Below are 22,080 nucleotides of genomic sequence, written 5' to 3' on the forward strand. Positions count from 1 at the left end.
AACAGAAATATATTGCTGTGAGGTCGATAAAGACCAATCTATTTCGTAGAATTGAAATGTTGAAAGGATAGTGTATTACATTACCAGTCATTTCAATCACACGTATTGATCGGTCACCACATACAGTGTATACGTTATAAGCATGATACGATATTCCGTGGCAGTCGCCACCGATTTTGAATACACTGCTGATCTCTCCCACAGATATATTTATTATCAGTATGGTACCTATATCTATACAGGATACTGCCACAGTATTGATATCAACCTCTGTTATATAATCTGGTTTGTGAGACAGAGGAATCGTACGGATATCAGTTTCATCTATGTTACAAATTATAAGTCTATTGTTATAAGAGGCGTCGATCAACAATAATTTATTCTGCATTTTGATGCAGCCGCAAATAAACAGACTATGATTCAGCAACAACTCAATATTTAAATGTTTTTGCAAAGTGACCAAAACCGGAAGGTTGTATTTGACAACTGATTGAGCCTGGGCAAATGCTGCTTCTGTAGTTTCTGAAATAGATAATGGACTATTAGGCATTGCTACCTCGATAATAGATTAACTTTGCTGTATTTAACAAAATGTTTATGAACTTATGTTCCAATGCTCTTCAACTTCGTACTTCATTTGGCCTTTTTAACATTTTTTTATTCGAGCGTCACTGATGATTCTTTTGTTGGTTCAATCATGGTATCTATGAGTTTATTCGTAACCCCAGTAAGAATTAATTTTCCACCATCTTAGCTGACATATATATAGCATAATGTATTACCAAATTAAATAAAGACATTAATGTGTATCCGGTTTGTTTCATAAGATTTAAGCAACCATGACTCTTTTGCAATATACATTTCTCATGTGTATATATTGAGGTTATACAATTTAAGCATAGGAGAAGAAATGCATCGTGTTCCGTTCGTCTAAGTTGAACTTCATACCATACAAATGTTGCAGTCAAACAGTACTTCGTCAAATTTATATATGAGCCTGTTATTGAATGGAATCAAATGCGTTATATGCATGTTAAGTGAATTCAGAATATCAATAGTTCTTTCTACATCAGCCTCAGTCTGGAAGATAATCTGTACGCGGTCATTTTCTCCCTAGAAAGTATACACTAGTTTATCATGTTATGTTGTATTTTATTATATTTCTAAAGATACAAACAGATAAAAAGAAAACAAATATACAATGTATACATAACCTGTCTAACATACTACCAAAATAACTATCTTTTCGCAGTAGAATTTTTTTTTTTAATAAGTACTTGTTAAAATATCACGTAATGTTTATAATTTGTAAAGAATATTTAGACATATAATGCTTGTATATATATCGTGTACATGTTACAAGTTACAACATTTAGACAATTACCTCGTTCATGTTATAACATGTACAAAATATTGCTTAAAAATGGGTTTAACGTGTACAAAATTTATAAAATAAATTTAAATAAAATAAATTATACATTTGGAATTTATTGAATACTAGAAATAAAAATAAAGAACAATAATCAAAAGCCCAAAACCTTTTTTTTTCTATTTAAAAAGGACAGTGATCACAAAGTTTCAGTTTTTAATGGTTCATGACTTATGTTGCCATAATGTGTTTTGGTGTAATTGTATGCATTATGCAGGACAGCAGTATATATTTCCACAATGAAAATTAAATAGATAACTGGTTCAACTGATACTTTTAAGAAGAATGCCTTAAAATTTTGAGTAAAAGAGGGACGAAAGATACTAGAGGGACAGTCAATATCATAAATCGAAAATAAACTGACAACGCCATGGCTAAAAATGAAAAAGACAAACAGACAAACAATAGTACACATGACACAACATAGAAAACTAAAGAATAAGCAACACGAAACCCACCAAAAAATAGAGGTTATCTCAGGTGCTCCGGAAGGGTAAGCAGATCCTGCTCCACATGTGGCACCCAGCGTGTTGCTTATGTGAAAACAAATCTGGCAAATAGTCTAATTCGGTAGGTCACATTCATGAAAGGGAAGGGGATTGTAGTTACGACGTAAGGAACATATCCAATATCATTTGTGAAACGGTTATTCTAGATAACGGTCAACCAACTTGTGATGGCGTCCGTAAAATTTACAAAGGGATGATTTCAACATCACCATTTGGAACTCTTAGTTTAATAGCTTCCTTCAAAGATACCAGGATTATTTTTTGTATTTACACCAGACGCACTTTCGTCTGCAAAAGACTCATCAGTGACGCACTAATCCACAATAGTTAAAAAGGCCAATTAAAGTACGAAGTTGAAGAGCATGGAGGACCAAAATTCCTAAAAGTTTAGCCAAATACTATTCCTGATGTGAAAAGCTTTAGTATTTCAAAAGCTTTGTAAACCGTTTTATTTTATAAATATGACCATATCAATGATAATTCATGTCAGCATAGAAGTGAATAAATCAAATATGTAAAATGTATCATTTTTCCCACCTCGCCTTTATCCTAAAAACAATAATAGATAAAAAGTACCTTTAAATCTAAATCGCCAGTTTATTCTTAATAAGAGTAGTCGCACTTCATTGACAATTTTTGCCAATGTAGTGCAGTTTTGTATATTATTTTAAAAACTTAAGTCGATAGATAGAAATTTGATTAAGCAAACAATGATCACAACACATGGCTTGCAAATACGCTGCATTGCTGAAATCGTCAGATGACTCATAAAAAGAGTATTTGTCTTTAGATTGATTGACGAAGTTTACTAATTTGTTATTTTATCGTGTATCTTATAACTATAATAGAAAGCTAGAAAGCAAAAAAGCATTAAGACAAACAGCAAGATAGGGTCTACAAACAATTAATGGTTATTGCAGTTTTATAAAATAACACGTCATTTGGAATGGTTTTCTGAAAATTCAAAATTAAACAAAGATTTGTATTATTTAAATAAAATCTAAATAATAATACTAATGATAACATTAGTACATTCAATGCAAGACTCTCTTTGTGAATAACCATTTCGCGCTTAAAGTTATTGATATGGATCAACCATTCTGAAAATTACGGTGTGATATATTAATAGTTTAACTCCTTATAAAGTTATAAAATGAATTTCATAAGGATTCATTTAATATTAGTTCCATACCAATGTATAATTATCCATAAAACAACATAACATCTTAAAGGGCTGCCAAATTCATGTTCACTGATTTGACTCAAATTCTCATATTTTATTTATAACAATGTAAAATATTTTTCCAAACTATCAAAAGTATAGAATAAACAATTTATAGGATATGGTCTCAATAAGATGTAGCTTCGTTTCGTGTGAATTTCTGCCAAGACACCATTTAATTAACTATCGAGTTGACCTTCTATGACCATATAAGCGATGTAGACATAAACATAGATATAAATAGATTTAGCAACTCGTGCAAATTGATTTTTATAGGTCTGTTAAATTTTGTATTGTAGATTAAAAAGTTTTGTTTATCGTCGTTTTCCCCTTTGTAATAATGATTGTGTTTGGATCGAATAAGTTAATCAAATTATTTACCTGGTTTCACTTTCAATGTTGACATTCTTTTCATACGATACAGTTTTGATCCTGTATTTACAAGTTGATGAAAATTTGCATATAGACTATTTTTAACCTGATTTATCTTTTTTCTACGGGGTTAAATCGGAGTTCACATGAATACGGATTTAATGAGGTCGAATTATTCATTTGCAAGTGAATAATTCATTATCAACGTTTACTAGCTTAATTTGACAACATTGAACCATTTTAGATGATAAAAACAAATTATTATTTCACTATATCACTTTCATTAATGATTGAACAAAAAAAATCATACTTTTGATTTTTTATATATCTCGTAGCTAGTGCCCCTTTAAATGAAATGTACATATGTATGTAAACTTAAGATATGCAATGTGCATTCACAATAAGTTAGGTGTATAAAACGTTCTTATAAGCAACACATGATGCGTCTTTTTACTCCATGTATGCGACCAAATTACTGTGGCTAAATGTTCACTTTACTGTTTACATGCATGTTCTGAAGGAATCACATGCAGAAACAAGTTATTTTAATTTTTATATATAAATGAAATAACTGCACTAATGTTTTAATTGCAAATTATAAAAGTTTCTTTTTAATAAGAAGTAATAACAACCAACATTAAAAGGAAATAACAAGGATAATAAGCGATCATATACAGTGTGATTTTGCGATGCAGTTCCTTGCGGGTGTAATTCTTACAATACATTGCCAATATAAAACTATTTTACAGTGTTTAACGTTTACCGTATACAATAGCGTAAACCCAAACATGCTATATGCTTTAATTATAGGTGTTTCCATATTTGAAGCGGTTTTAATTTATCTTGGTTTTTTTAAATAAAGAATAAATAAGTTGTTTATATTATAAATCATGAAAAAACTTTCATATCAAGGAGAAATAAGTCACGCTATCAAATAGGTCATTAAATAAATTTAAATATCTTCTGATACACAATATACAATGTTTGTCAATAAATAAAACATAAATGTTGTGTATGGGTTACCTTTAATAAGTAGATAAGTATCGTGTCCTATTTCATTTCATAAAAACACATACCTTTGTTGCTAAGGAAGATACACAAAATTAAAGCATTTCAGTAGAAATGTTTGGTAAAAGAGATGTTAAGTTAGACATATTAGTCTACGGTTACGGTTACAAAGAGAGGGAAAAGAAATACAGGTACTTTCATCGTTGAATAAATATAAGGTTAGTGATGGTATGTTCTACTTCACTAGTTTCATACGAAAACTTTAATAAAATACTGACATTTTGAAAAAGGGTAAATAAAATCAATTAAAGGGAACGATAAGTAAAAATTCGCATTGGTATATATGTACGCAACTGGTCTCCATATCTAAACAACAGTAAAAAAAGTAGATTAAAAACACATTCGATTCTAAATATAAATTCAATGTTCCAATCTGAACACAACGAAAGAGTAGTTGATATTTTAAGTTATTGTCCTGAATATTGATGCAACAGTACTTAACCTTTATCAACTTCAATCTGATTATTCCATTAAGAAGATACAAATCAAATTAGCTAACAAAAATTTGGAAATTGCAAGAAGTCATATAAAACAGTGTGTTTTCGGTAGCAAAACATTATAATTCAAAACGCTGTTAAAACAGAACAGTTGAAACACAATTGCCATATCATATCCAGGACTTAACTTAGACATTTCCGAAGCTAACACTATATATACAGTAGATATAACTTCAATATAACGTCAATAGTATATATATTATATATGTATACTATTGAAGTTATATTTTTTATATAGCCGATGTGGTCGAGTGGTCTAGAGCACTGGACATGAGGCTAAGCGATTGGTGCTGTAGGGTTCAAAGGTGTGAGTTCGAATCCCGCTGAGGGACGGACAAACATTTGTCAGTAGAAAATCTAACACTGTTGAGTGTAATTTTCAGACTTATATATATATATATATAAATATATATACAACTCTCAACATCAACCCAACAATTTTAGATCTGTAAATTTGCTTTCGCAAATTGTTTGTTCTTTCCTCGCCGGTATTCGAACCCATGCTACTGAGATATCGTGATACCAAATCACCTGCACTGTAGCCATCCGCTAGACCACACGACCACCTGGGCTTCATAAAAAAATGAAGCTTTCGGTGGCCGAGTGTTACCTTTCCACGTGAGTTTTAATCTAGCGTCGTACTACAGTACATGATATATAAGGCATGAAGATGTTATTTTGACAGATCAGCTAAATTATCTAAAGTAAAGGATCCAACAAATTGATGTAAGATACAGTCACAGAAATAATTATATTTATAAGTACGTCTGAACCAGTGACAACTCTACAACAGATTTATCCATCGGATCACTAGAGGTGATGGTGATACATGGCTGTGTACATTCTGTATATACAACTCGTCTGAACATCAACCCAACAATGTTAGATCTGTAAATGTGCTTTCGCAAGTTTTTTGTTCTTCCCTCGCCGGGATTCGAACCCATTCTACTGAGATATCGTGACACCAAATCGCCTGCACTGTAGCCATCCCGGTAGACAACACGACCACCTGGGCTTCTTAAAAATGAAGCTTTAGGTGGCCGAGTGTTGCCTTTCCACGTCAGTTTTAATCTAGCGTCGTACTACAGTACATGATATATAAGGCATAAAGATGTTATTTTTACAGATCAGCTAAATTATCTATAGTGAAGGATCCTACAAATTAATATGAGATTTTGTAAGATATTATATATTACAGACATACAACGCAACAAGTACCCGCCCACGTCCACTTGTTATTTTTATCCATTTGATGATTTAAGCCCTGTCCAACTGTTTTTTATAGGTCGTTCTTATGTTGTACTGTTATACCACTGTCCAAGGTTAGGGGGAGGGTTGGGATCCCGCTCACATGTTTAACCCCGCCACATTCTGTATGCATGCGCCTGTCCAAAGTCAGGAGCATGTATTTCAGTGGTTGTCTTTTATTTAGATGTTGCATATTTATTTTACTTTCATTTATTGACCATAATTAGGCCAGAAGTTTTCTCGTTTGAATTGTTTTACATTGTCATTTAGGAGCCTTTTATAGCTGATTATGCGGTATGGGCTATACTTATTGTTTAAGGCCGTACGGTGACCTATAGCTGTTAATGTCTGTGACATTTTGGTCTCTTGTGGAGAGTTGTCTCATTGGCAATCATACCACATCTTCTTTTTTATATGAATAAAACAATTAAATCAACATACAAAATGATCTAACAAAGACAAAAACAAAATAATTCTAGTGAAGTCTGTATAGTGTATAATGTAAAGATATACAAGCATAACTTTTTAACTGAGGTATCCAAACGTCATACGCTGCTGGAAATGGTTTCTACCACTACAGAAAAAGAGTTGACAAATGTTAAATTGAAAAAATCCCATGTATCTTAGGTTTTGTTGAAGTCGGTCATCTGTGCCATGGCTTTGTTTGGACTTATTTGTTTGTTTTTTGGCCTTGAATGTTTATCTCTAATATTTTATTAACTGTGCATTTACATTCAGATATCGCAGATCAAATTTATTCGTTCATAGTGTATTAATTTACGTTTTTTGATTGAGTTAAGCCTGCCAATTGATATTTTATCGTATGTTTTTCTATGTTGTGATGTTATGCTATTGTTTCAGAAAAAGAGAGAAAGTTTGGCACCATTAAAACGTTTAATCCCGCTGCAAATGTTTGCACCTGTCCTAAGACAGGAATCTGATGTACAGTAGTTGTCGTTTGTTTATGTTATTTATACGTGTTTCTCGATTCTCGTTTTTTCATATAGATTAGACCATTGGTTTTTCCGTTTGAATGGTTTTACACTAGTAATTTTGGGGCCCTTTATAGCTTGTTGTTTGGTGTGAGCCAAGGCTCCGTGTTAAAGGCCGTACATAGACCTATAATGCCCGCGTCACACTGTCCCGATTTTTTTTATATACGATGGACACCCGAGTGCGAAAATTGTAAGTTCATACGAAGTTGGTCCCGATCTCGTTAAAATACCAAAAAGTGACCGAAGCAAGAACGATGAATATCGAAGTCTATACGATGGTGCCACAATTATATATGATAGCAAAAGATGAACATACGAAGGTTAACCGAAGACGGGTATTTAAGCTTCATATCTCAGCCGAAGCCTACACGATGGATCACGAAGGCTACACGATGGATTACGATGATGGCGCGAGGGACATACGATGTATAAAAGACGTCGTGTACAGCTTACGATGCAAAGTTGATTTCCCTATATACGTGTACCTGCAGTGTTGGTGCACGAGGCGCGTTTATGATTTTCATTATGTTAATTGATATGAAAAATTGACAAAAAATAATATTTTACTTGTAAAAGTGAATCCTGAGCCTGTAATAGCTGCTCTTTTTTTTCCATTTGAAATAATAGAAACAACGCTGTCGCCTTTCTTTTTCTCATAGAATCATATGATATGAGCTCCATGTTTTGTGAACGTCTTTCTTAACTATCGTATTAGACTGACCAGTGCATATCGCGCATGGCATTTAAATGTACTTTAGCGCGAAAATTTATTTTCATTTAGCTGGATTTATTGCCGTCGTAGTTCCTTCTTGTCGCCTTCGTACTTTTATTCGATGGCAACACGACGGGATTACGAGGTCTTCACGAAGTCGTGTTGCCATCGTAAGACCTTCGGGTAGCTTCGTGATTCATTCGTGTAGACATCGTAATGTCAAAACTGCCCGATGGATGCGATGGAAACACGAATGCAATACGATGTTCAGAGATGCATTCCTGGTGACATTACGATGGTGAGGATGGTGATACAAACTCAATACGAACCCTCAACATCGGACGCACCTTCGGGGATTTTTTAACATGTTAAAAAATTTAGAACCCTTCCCGAAGTTGTACCCGAAGGCTAGAAAAGTGGCCGATGGTTCTACGATGGTTAAAGATGGCACTACAAATAGCCCGATCTTGATACGACCAGTCCCGATTTTGAAAATTTCCATAATCGTGTTGCCATCGGCGTAAAAATAGGGACAGTGTGACGCGAGCATAATGGTTTACTTTTTTCAAATTGTTATTTGGATGGAGGGTTGTCTCATTAGCACTAACACCACATCTTCCTATATCTATATGATATGAAAGATATATTTTTCAAAGTGAGATGACAAATTAAAATTGACTTTGCTTGGGGAATATTCATAACTTTGATAATTTTGGTAGTTTTCTTAATTTACTTTTTTCCTCTAGCTATCTATAATACTAAAATAACGAGGACCTCTTTGTCAGCCGTCATGGGGTAAAAACGACAAATCAAATAATTCAACTTTATATATAGCTTATATAGGACAATGGTGTAGATAAAATATGACACCACTCCAGACCCTTTTGTTTTCCACATAATTAATACTGCCAATAATTAACAAGTTCCGGGTGGAATCCGATACCGATAACAATAGTATATTCACCTGTTACCTATTACCTTATCTGTACGTTCCGCATCTGACAGGTATACCACCAAACGGTGTATTTAGGATTTTGCTATATACACGGGTCATAATCAAAGGGTTGACACTACTAAATTCAATCATTGTCAAATTGTTCCCTATTGTAGTATTTTAATCAGCAAGACTTTCTAAAATAATAATACGAATACTTAAAATCTGGACTTAAAATAAGTCGTGTAGGTACAGTTTTTAATTTTTTAGCGGGCATGACGTAAAACAGCGAATCAAAGAATTCAACTTTATTTATAACGAATAAAGGACAATGATGTTGATTAAAAAATACTCCATTTCAGGACCTCTTGTTTTCCAAGTAATTAATATTACCAATAATTGATAAGTTCCAGGTCGACGGGTTCAAACATAAAGAGTTTGAAAGCAGAGTAAACTGTGTATCTTATAATCGGCATGACTTTATCAGATGACAAAACCAATACTAAAATTAGGCTTACACATAGTTATATACTTTAATTCAGTCACGGACCCGCGATATCACGGGTGTGTTCTTGTTGTATATAAGAATATCAACATTCAAGTCAGAGAAATGAGAATTGATAGAATTAATAAAACAATATGTTTCAATTGGTTTAAATAAAAGTATATGTTTGAATTTATTTTTAAATTAAGTGAAAAACATCAAAGATACAAATTTTGTTGCACCAAATATGCATTTTGATTAGTTTATCTCGTCAATGAGATAAGAAGCCAACAAATCCAATAACTTATACAAACATTGAAGTGATATAGCAGAGCAGCCAAACATGGACATGGAATTAGACAACATTTCTTCATTTAAACAATTTTCAAAATTGCAATATTCAATACATCATTATAAGTATCTGATTGCTGTTACTGAAGAACTGACTCCTTCCTCGTAACAAACGCATTCTCTTACGTCTCTTTTCAAATTATATTCAGTTCCTTATTGTACAGAAATGCACATCTATATTCTGTTTGATGAGGTACTACATATACCATATATGCAGCAATAATTCGAGCTTTCTGCAATGCAACCATATCGAATAAATAACGCCTTGGACACTTTATATAGTACTTCAGCAATATAGAAGTAAACCTATTTTTAGTTTATACTGTATGACTTGGAACATTTAACCATGAAAAGAATACTGTGTTTTGACAAAATTAGGTTGTGACAAAAATTATTGATATCACAGATTTTTTCAACATATTCTAAAAGTTGGCACATTAATAATAAATAATTCAACCATGCATATCTTAATATTTATCAATATCATGTTTATATTTTTATTACAGAAGAAGTGATTAATATGGAGGCGGCTTCAAGAATGACTTTATGTGGTATATGCAAACAGAAGCGTGTGTGTTGTTCTGCAGTTGTATGGTGTACCGAATGTCATAATGGCCTGTGTTCTGAATGCCAAAACAACCATGATGTTTCCATGACAAATCATTCAACTATCACTGTAGATGCTTATTTGAATTTACCTCCCTTTATTAAATCTTTACCACTGGTTTGCAAGGAACATAATAAGAAGCTGGAGAAGTATTGTTTTGATCATAATACTCCGTTTTGCTTACTTTGCAATGAGAAGTACCATAGATGTTGCGCCGCCGCAGTTGTAGATCTTGATACTATGATTCCAAATATAAAATCGTCACCAGCAATAGAAAATATTGGAATAAAACTGAAAGAAATAGTAGGAATCTTACAAAAACTTAGGCTTGATCGCTCCGAAAATCTTCTTAAATTAGAAGAGAACAGAATAAAAATTAAAAATAAGATTGAATTATTCAGAAAAAATATCAATGAAGAAATTGATAACTATATGCAAGATGTTGATTTGGCTGTAGAAAAGACCAAAACAGAAATTGATCAATTACTTGGAAACATTGTAAAAAGAGAGGGTCAAATGTTAGAATTAAGTGAAGGTATAATTGAAATAAAATCTAATGCAACGAATCTACAAATATTTTTAGGCACAAAACAATTAGAGAAAACTTTAGACAGTGCGGACAACTTTGTTCATTCCATTATCAACAGTAATAGCCTAGATACAATTAGCATACACTCAGATACCGAATTAAGTCTGACAAACCCTATATTTGACCTCAATAAATATCTTACAGTATCGACAACTAGACAACCAACGATAAAAGAATTCATGCCACCTAATCTAAAACAGGTTCAGGCACCCATTTTGAAGGACACAAAAGTGACATTAAATCACCAATTCAATATTAAAAGAGAATCTAAAAACCTAGCTATAAGTGGATTATGTGTAATGCACAACAACGATATTGTGTTTGCGGACTCAAATAGTGACCGGATCATAATACATGATAAAATGGGATTGTTCAAGTTTGACTTTTGTACAGAACAAGAAAATTCTTTCGATATCACACCATTAGACAACGTCACTGTAGCTGTAACATCAGGAGACGACGAAATTTACATTATTGATTTGTCTGACAAAAAAGTCTCTAAGACATTGCAGTCAAAAGACACTTGCTATGGAGTTCAGTATTCTGACGGTGCTTTGATATTTACTGTTAAAGAAAAAGGGATAAGAAAAATAAATATGTGTGACTTCAAATCAAAATACATATATAAAAACAGCATATCATGGGGATCCTACATCACAAATTTTGGGGGAAATATTTGCTTTACAAATCGTGAATTGCATACAGTAACCCTTGTCGATTCAGGGCAGAATATCATCTGGACTTTTTCCGACAAAAATGTTCTACAAGAACCGTACGGTGTTACCAGTGATAATCATGGTAACATTTATGTGGCAGGTTATCAATCAAAAAATGTAGTTAAAATATCTCACGATGGGAAAGGTGGAGTTGAAGTAATAAACCATGGCTCCAAGATATATTGTCATCTAAGGGCAATATCATATGTTGAACAAACAAAACAGTTATTGGTGACCAGCGAGGAAGGCACAGTTTTTGTATACGATATTAAGTAGCAATATGAAATTATATATGTATCACATATGTCTCCAAGAGAAGTTGTAGAAATCACTTGATTTATTTTGAATCATTTCAGTGTTTTATAGCCTTCAAATTATACTAGATATAAGTAGCTGACATTTCGTTCACTGGGCTGATAATCATAAAACCACTTAAGTTAAGAATTTAATTTATCATAGGACATGTAGAAAAATCGGTCCTTTCGGAACACAACTGAACTAAAGTACCTTTATGCATACGGGCCCTGGTTTTTAAAGATTGCTTAGTACAGCTATAATATATGTATGATTTCTCCCAAAAAGTTGTAGAAATGTATTAAAATCTTTGGGTTTTTGTTTTTGTTTCGTTTCTTTTACTTGAACCTCTTTTGTCTAAGTCTTCTAATGACTATAATTTATATAAGTAGCAGACATTTCTTCTATGGTTTTTAAAAATTGCTTAGTATAATCATTACATAAATACTATTGTAACAAAGTGATGACTGCTGTACTCATATTTTGACTATTTATTTAGTATGTCTGTTTTGTTCACGCATCGTTGTAAATATAACGGAATTTGACGAGACTGTCGCACAAATGAGAGGTTAAGCGCTATAAAACCAGGTTCAATCCACCATTTTCTACATTTGAAAATGCCTGTACCAAGTCAGGAATATGACAGTTGTTGTCCATTCGTTTGATGTGTTATGTCATTTGATTTTGCTATGTGATTAGGGACTTTCTGGTTGAATTTTCCTCTGAGTTCAGTATTTCTGTGATTTTACTTTTTATGTCACGAAAAGGAGATGTAAAAATATATTTTATTATATTTATGTTTCATTTCTACTAATTTTTCATCTTTTACTTAGTATAAAGTATAAAGTATAAATAGCAAAAATTGTATTGTATTGTTTAAAGTTAGCCTAGTATTGATACATAGACTACATCACTGCAACAAGTGTATAACGATATTTTCCCACTCGCGAAAGTTAAATTTTAATATTTAAAAAGCGCGATATTTTACTGTTAAAATTGGGGAAAAACATTCATATATATCTTTTATTTGTTATAGTGGTGGAATCTGTTTCTCTAGTGATTTTTATCCTTTATTTTCAAAGATTTACAGAAAGTTGTGTTCTTTGAATGCGACGTCATTCGGAATGGTCTTCTTTTTTCAGGACGTCACAATAGGAAATCAATAAGAAATCATAAACATTTAACGTTATTATTAAAATTCAACCAATGATTTGCTGGGAACAGATATGTAACTACTATAGCTAGAAATGTAATAATGACGTTTAATTTTCTTGATTTCGTTTGAATTTGTTTGAATTATGTCAGACAATGTAATTTTTATTTTTGAATCAAGATTTATTTGATCATTTGCAAAAACCTGGAACTTTTTTCTGTCAAAACCCCAAGAAATTCTATGTTGCCAACAGTTATGTTCTATATCTTTACTATTCATGCTTAGCATCTAATGCATATAAAAGAGGGACGAAAGATACCAAAGGGACAGTCAAACTCATAAATCTAAAACAAACTGACAACGCCATGGCTAAAAATGAAAAAGACAAACAGAAAAACAATAGTACACATGACACAACATAGAAAACTAAAGAATAAACAACACGAACCCCACCAAAAACTAGGGGTCATCTCAGGGGGATAATTGTCGTTTAAGTTGTTATCGATGCTCGTAAATCTGTACAAATTAGCTTATATATCATGTATATATCATGTATCTTTTATAATTGTATTGTATGATTGTATGCATAAAGTAAATAAACTATCTATATTAGCTTGAGTTGAGTTGAATTCATGTGCATATCAATCTGAACGTTACCGTGAAGTCACTTGGTATTTGGTACATAACAACTTCATGTCATTACAGGTAGATATGTTCTCACTCATTTTTAGGCGCGATTGAAAATGTGTCAACAGTTTACGTGCCAGTTAATTTACTAATAGCTGATCGATTAATGAAGGACGTTCATATGCCACGTGTTCTGCACTTACAAAAAACATTTGTGTTTTTAAACTTAATTACATTTTTTCATTGTCATTATCCAAATAAATGGTTCATTCAATCGTTACCGTGGAACCTTGATCTCTCATATTAAATATTTTGAGATTTGTATGCTCGAAAGGAGGTGAGCAAAAGATGCTTCTACAATAGGTGTATCGATCATTTCAAGTTTTCTTTTTGTGTTAGCTGACTTCGGAAGAAGATTTTAGTTGCTCTCGATGTATTGCGCACCAGGGTCATTAAAAAAAATCGACAATCTTTTCTTCAATAACCAAAACTACAGCTTTATATGTACACTTTCAGATCTTGCAACCTGCTCATAGTTGCATATAGACTGACATTTTGAATGGTTTTTAAAATTTCTAGTCTATATTTATAAAAAGACTGATAGTTTACATTTTAAAGGTATTTTCTTAACATAGACAATTTGTTAAATGCCTAACATTTCAGTCTTTTTAATGACTCGTCAAAGATTCCAGGCTCTGAAAGCTCTGTGGTTATCTATAAAGGAAACAATAGTTAACCACTGTTCAAAAGTCATACATCGATTGTGAGAAAACAAATTCGGGTTACAAACAAATACCGAGGGAAACACATCAACTAAAAGAGGAAAACAACGAAACAACTGAACACTGAAGTCCAACAAACAACAAACAGCGATGAAACAAGCTATTAGATAACAAATGCCGTATTCCTGACTTGGTACTGGACATATATGGTGTTTATTTTTTTCTTTTTTCCTTTCTATTTCCTTTTTTGTAATATTTATCATATGCATGAATAATTTGATTAAACTGGACCTATGTTATCGGACTACCATGTGATTTGTTAACACATTTATGGTCTTTTTAGATTTTGCCGCATGCATGGTACAATGCACTAATTTGTGTGGAGCAAAATATAATTTTTATTCTGTTGGGGATTATAAATTATCAAACGACAAAACCATTTTTTTTTAAATGTGTGTATTTCATGTGAGGCAATCATGTATCTTTATGAAATTTGCTTAATTTGTATTTCAATGTAGAAATGCCTTTGTAATTCATAGTTTGTGTTAATAGATGGCATATTTGGAACTTTTCTTCCTTTTTAATGGATAAATGCACGGTCCTGTCCATGTAACAAGTAACTAGCCTAGCTGCTATCAATATATATGTAGCAGCTAGGCTAGCTACACGTTCAATAGTCATAAATCTACGTACCACTATGTAGCCACTACGACATTGAACGCAACCCTGATAAAGATCATGACATTGTCTGTTTTTTTGTCTGATTGTACAGACACAATATTATTCATTATTTTTTAAGTATTTGTGGTTTCGGTATGGCTTGATCAACAACCGTTCCACTATATTTAGTATTATGTCATAGTTGTACATACCCAAAACTATTTATTGACTTTTCATCATTTTGGTTTGGATAATTAACTTTTCACAGTATCCTGTCATGATTGTACAGTCACACAACTATATAACAACAACCCCCGTCACTTTCATGAATGTGACCTACCGAATTAGACTATTTATCGGATTTGTTATCGCATAAGCAACACGACGGGTGCAACATGTGGAGCAGGATCTGCTTACCCTTCCGGAGCACATGAGATCACCCCTAGTTTTTGATGGGGTTCGTGTTGCTTTTTCTTTAGTTTTCTATGTTGTGTCTTGTGTACTATTGTTTGTCAGTTTGTCTTTTTCATTTTAGGCCATGTCGTTGTCAGTTTATTTTCGATTAATGAGTTTGACTGTCCCTCTGGTATCTTTCGTCCCTCTTTTTAAATGATTTTTTTAACATTTTGGTTTACATTATCTGAGACACAGTTACTCGCATAACATGAACATCTTATCTAACATAATTGGAATCTAAATAACTGACTTAAGATATCTAGCATCAACAACTGTTGTTTAAAATGTAAAATTTACAAAAGTCACTAATTGGGACAGGCAGATTTACAAACATACTCTTTTTTTGAAGTTTGTAAATTCATTTCAATGGTTTTAGTAATTGATCTAAACGTCAATGATTTCCTTATACATAAATGTACAATGTAACAAATACCCCAAAAAAAAACTGATATTAATATTCATAATAGATTTCTGCAATAATAATAGCTGCACGGTATAAAAAACAAAGTAACCATGAATAATAAAGTCTAGAAACGTACAATTAACAGATAAATTTTTATATTCCATCGCTATCTTAATTGCAATAAAATTATCTTAACTATGTATTTTATAAATGATATTTATTGTAGTAATGGCATTAGGTCTTGGTGTTAATACGACTACAGCTAGTGTAACTGGTACCACTACTTTAGACGCAGCCACAACAAGTATGTTATTAACTTTGCACGCTGATTAGTCTTCTGTTAGCATTTGTAATCACGTCATTCTACTCACAAACAAAGAATGGCTAAGTGTTCTCTGTATTTGTTGGACTTACATTTTGAATTTTCTTAAGTCGTCAAATCTTCTAAATAACTGAATACAAGATTCTATATTATATACGTGAAAATTTACATACTTCCTTTTAATCAGAAAACTATTAACGACACTTTTCTTTTGATAGCAGTTTATTTAAAATTTGCAATAGATTTCTCAAAAGTGCTTTTTTTTTTAGAAATGTCGTTATAATTATATATAACTTGGTTAAGAAAAATGACTTTGGTTGAAACCTTGAAATACACATGTTTGGCTTTGCAACTTTGAAATTAAATAAATATTTTAAATAAACCTTGTTTAAAATAAATTGAAATAAACTCTTCTAAATATATTTTCTTAAAATCCGCTGAAAACTATATCTAATTTTAACTACCACAATAACTTACGTTAACCAACCTCAAAAAGAGGGAAACTTACAAATGCTTGGTAAGCTGAAATTGCATAATTGTAAGTTTTATAATTGACCATGAAATGGTATGTGACCAGTTTTATGCTAATATAAAACAAAAAATAATGTTGTAAATAAGTAAAAATATAAATAAAGGAAATGAAACAATAATAATTATCATATTAAATAAATAAAACTATAATAAATAAGTAATAATAAATATAAAAACAACAAAAGTGAATTAATTAGTAAAAAGCCAGCAAGTATTATGTGATGACCTTAATAGCATTCAATTATCTCGTCCAGTGAACTTAGCGTTGCAAATAGGCAAGCCATTTTACCACACAACTTAACATATATTCAACATGAAATCTGATAGCTTCAACATGAAATCTTGATATCAAATACAATTGTAAAGGTGCAAATGTACAATATGACAAAATGCAACCTATGACATGGAAAACATAGTGACCTACATTTAAATGGAGCTGTGACCCATGACCTTAAAAAGGTACAGACCTTGCAACCTACTTGTAATGGTGTAAATTTACTAGAGCCCCATCCCCATCATCTCAATTATGTTACAATAAATTTAAGGACCATCTGTGACCAATATTTATAAATATTTTTAAATGTTTTAGAACCCATTCTAATCAATTTCTATCAAGAGAAAGTATTACAAAAAAAAATCCAGTTTATGTGACACTCATTTTACATATGAACATTCATATTTCTTGGCAAAATAAGAACACCCCCTTTTTTTGGTTGATCAATGCATTTGAATGGGGACATATAGTTTGACCCCCACCCCCCTTTTGTCCTGGTTTGGAAACCTCCCCTTTTTGAAATGGCTGGATCTGCTCCTGTGTGCAGTTGCTTAAAATTTATTACCAGTAAGAACTTGATTGGAATTGATATACTTTATGGTATTGGACAGTATAAGTCAGTCAGTGAACTCTATCTAATGCCATATGTGTGGTAGGACCTAGGACGAGATCAATTGTTGCTTTACACAGTTTTCATTATATTTCATAGCTACAATAAGTAAAATATACAAATGAATGACCTCATAGAACATCAGTTTACTCCATGCATGTTATCAACTAAACTCATCTGTATCATTAGCAGTTAATGAACAATAGTCTTACCAAAAAGTATGATTTTTATATACAAATTTATTAAACCAATGGCTGACATCACCATAAACGTCAGTGTCCAACCCTATGGACAACGCTTTATGATGCCTTTTTGGTTAAATATCATCAGACGTATCAAATTCATCTAAAGAATAAAAGTTAAGTTTTGAAATAAAAATTTATTAAATCCTTTATGTACTATCACATAGTATTATGAAACTTTTGCATACTTTTTTATTACTTATTGGTTTAACTTATATTCAACTGCATACCAATAATAAATTTGTAAAGTTGAATAAACAAACATGGAAGTATGTTATATATATATAATTATTAAAAATCTTAGTTGTAAAATGGATAGTAGTTCCATCTGAATTGTGTGTGTGAAGGGGACTAAGTATTTAATAAACTGTTTTACACCGAGATACATGTATGTCTTAAATTTGTAACGTTGTATGATGCACACAACCATATAAGCTATGCAAAACTTCCAAAATCAATGAACCATGACTAAAGATACGACTTCAAAATCCTCCATGTAAATGACATACAAAATATCATAGACTTCTTATAAAATCAAAAGAAAAAATGCTTATACAACTTCATAACAAAATTTAAAACAAATGACAATTACTGGTTCCCTTAAAACTGACATATATACCGGTATGGCATTTCCCTACCTTACTAATTAAGGTCTTGGATGGATAGTTGTCTCACTAGTAATCACATCTTATTTCAATACTAATGACATAAAAAACTTAACCACCAATAAGAGGCCCAAAATTATAACTCTTGGAAATGAGACTTATAAATGACTATACAACTGCATACCAAATACCCTAAATTTATTCACAATGGTTCCCTTTTAACTGATTAAGAAATAAATTAATTTCATATAGGTTTATAAGTTCTCTGTTGCAAGTTTGGTTAAAAAAATATGCACATGATCAGATACAATAGAATAATCTTTGTACTAACATTCACAGTAAATGAATGAATAAATCAATACATACAAGTATAAAATTGCTTTCCAGCCCCAAAGAAATTGTGTTGTTTTATATCTTTATCATATTTATATTTTTCAAGATGGTGAAACTTTCAGAACACATGTATATAACACTCTTGTCTTATTCATTGGGTTTTCAAATATTTTTTTCCACCCAGTTTTTTAATAATAATGCAACAATGTTCTAACTGTTAGGACTGTAATTTGACCTATATAAATTGCTAACTATACATTGTGACTTGGATGGGGAGTCGTCTCATTTTCACCCATACCACATCTCCTTATTTATTTTATTAAGCAATGAGCAAAATGCAGAAAAAGTATAACAGAACCATCATATTGTATTGACCTTAACACTTGGGGAATTAGAAATAGTTATAGTCCTTTAGGAACTATGTGGTTTTATCTCATTACACCAGTCATGCTATATTGGCTTAAAACCTTCAGGAATAAGAGAAAGAAATATAGACAAATTTGAATACCACTTATTTCGAGGAAACAGAAAATCATTGCTTTGTAGTTAAGTTATATACCAAATTCTATTGACCAACACCATTGTACAATTATGCAGCAATTCAATAAACAACTGAAAGCCTCATTTTTAAAATGGGTTTGCTATTGGTTTGTTATCTCATTAATTTATACCACCAAATTGCATTTATATGAACCATTAAATCTTACCATTGGCAATTTACCCAATTTCCATTCCATTTCGAAACTTTTTGAAAAAAAAAATGTTCACATAGGATCCACAAAATATTTTTTTAGATTCAAATCCTCCAACTCCATGAACTCCTTACATCTTACTTAATTTACTGGGTAAAACAATATTAACAGCAACTGCCCACCAATGAGCACCTAATTCATCCTTGAGATATATAAGGTACAAAATGTACATGTCAATACCAGAGCAATTATATTACAGAAAAAAGTGAAATAGTTTTAAGCAATGAAAACAAATAACAACATGGACGTACAATATACCTAAACCTCTCAGAGGGTAATTACACCATAGAAATAAGCGTATGCAATTGTAACACTACTGCTTAAGTTTCACACTTAAATAATTTGAAAAAGACAAACAGGCTAACTGGGTTTACTTTTTGTCCATGTTTTTTCATCAGCTTGTGAATGTGATAACAATACAAATAAAATTGAACTATTAAGAATGTAAATAGTGTCTCTATTTATACCAATATTAACCTAACTTATAGACTGTTCATGAAGAGACTGCAAGAAAGTATGTATATATACCAACATGAGCCAAACGTATAGACTACTGTCCAAGAAGAGAATGCAAAAAGGATATCTATATACCAAAATTTATGTATTTGGAGGATTAGATTCTATAAAATAATGCTATGTTTCCTATTTGATAGATGGCAATGACCTAGGCTTGCAAAAACAAAACAGAAAATAAAAATATATTTGTATATGACTCAGACACCTTTTTTTCATGTTATTTAGTTGATTTTTTTAATATTTTAAAACCATTGACTGACAATTTTTGGTATTTCTGGTACCATATTTGTTTGATTAAATTTTTGATTCATATCTGATTGGATCATTGTTGAAGACCGTCAGTATTATATTTATTGTAAATGCTGTACTGAAAATGTGTGTGTCTTATTCTAAATTTTCAACATTTACTTCATAGCATTCAGTACAGCACCTCGAAGACTTCTATAAAATCTTCGTGTTCCTTCTAAATTAAGGTGCGTTCCATCCCACAAGAACAACTTGTCCTGAGCTACAAGGCGGGATCCATGGAATTAAAAGTTGACTGTAGGGTTGTCTTTAAATTCCAAATATAAATACTGGTCTATGTATTGTTTGCCATAGTGGTAAACACGGGTTGGCAGTGCCAACATCCTCCTACCAAAAATTTCACAAACAACTACCTTTTTAACTCCATATGTCTGCTGCAAAATATTTATAAAGGAAACCACTTTCCTTACATAAACATGCATATCAAACGGCTTGTTGTCTAGGTCATTGCCACCTATTTACAACACTACAATATCTGGAGGAAATTCCAGGCATTCGTCACGAATGCTACCCTTTTTATCTTTCAGTAGAGTATCAATGTTACCACCCCCAAAACCTAAAAAATGAGTTCTCACACCTGCCTCCCTCAAATTGAGGTTCTGGACAAGTATCCTATCCCATGTGTTTGTAATTTTATAAGACAAACGATGAATAAAACTATGCCCTAAAATCAACACCATTGTACGATTAGACATATTACTCACTGGGACTTGGTTTTTTTGGTAAATCTGCAAGAAATAACAAATTTCAATTCATTTCAGCTTTCTTGTAATTGATTTAATAATTCAAAAATCAGTTGTACACTCCTCTCTAATCATCAAAGATAAATATGAATCTGTTTCAATATTCCTCCTGTTAAAATATATTTGGGGAAATGTGACAGATGAATTCAGTACATTGATAATTCCTGGTAAATTTAGTTTGGTAAGCCATTGACTATTTCAGTTGGGGACTGATATAGGAAATAAAAGGGGGTTAACAACCTGCTACTTGATAACATGATTAAAAATACCACAATTAGGATGATTTTGTCATGTCACGTATCAAATTAGCCTTGACCTGTTTAAGAAAAACAACCAAACTCGTACTAAATTTCCCGAATTTTAGAATTTGAAAAAATGAAATTGCAATAAGAAGAATAAATAGAACAGAATATTTAACTTTTTGAAAACATGAAATTGCAATTAGAAGAATAAATAGAACTGAATATTTAAATATAAGTTATCTTAAATTGAATGGATACATACTGTTTAAAATCTTTCAATTAGCTATTTCTATAAATTGCCCCAAAAAATTGGGTTCAAACTAAGTCTTAAAAAAATGTAAGAGTTGTCTTTCTTAGTGCACTTATAATCTGATTTTACAACTTCTCATTTAAGGCAACCAGAGTAACCTCCCATATAAGTAATGAAAATTTAATTAAACAATCCCTATTGGCGAAGTTCACAAAACATATCATGAAATATACTTTTGAGTGGCTATATTATGTAGGTCTCAGCTTCTTATTTGTGTTTTGAAGAACCTGAAGTGTAAATTAAAAA

The sequence above is a fragment of the Mytilus galloprovincialis genome, chromosome 13 (genome assembly GCF_965363235.1).
Source record: "Mytilus galloprovincialis chromosome 13, xbMytGall1.hap1.1, whole genome shotgun sequence".
Classification (NCBI taxonomy): domain Eukaryota; kingdom Metazoa; phylum Mollusca; class Bivalvia; order Mytilida; family Mytilidae; genus Mytilus; species Mytilus galloprovincialis.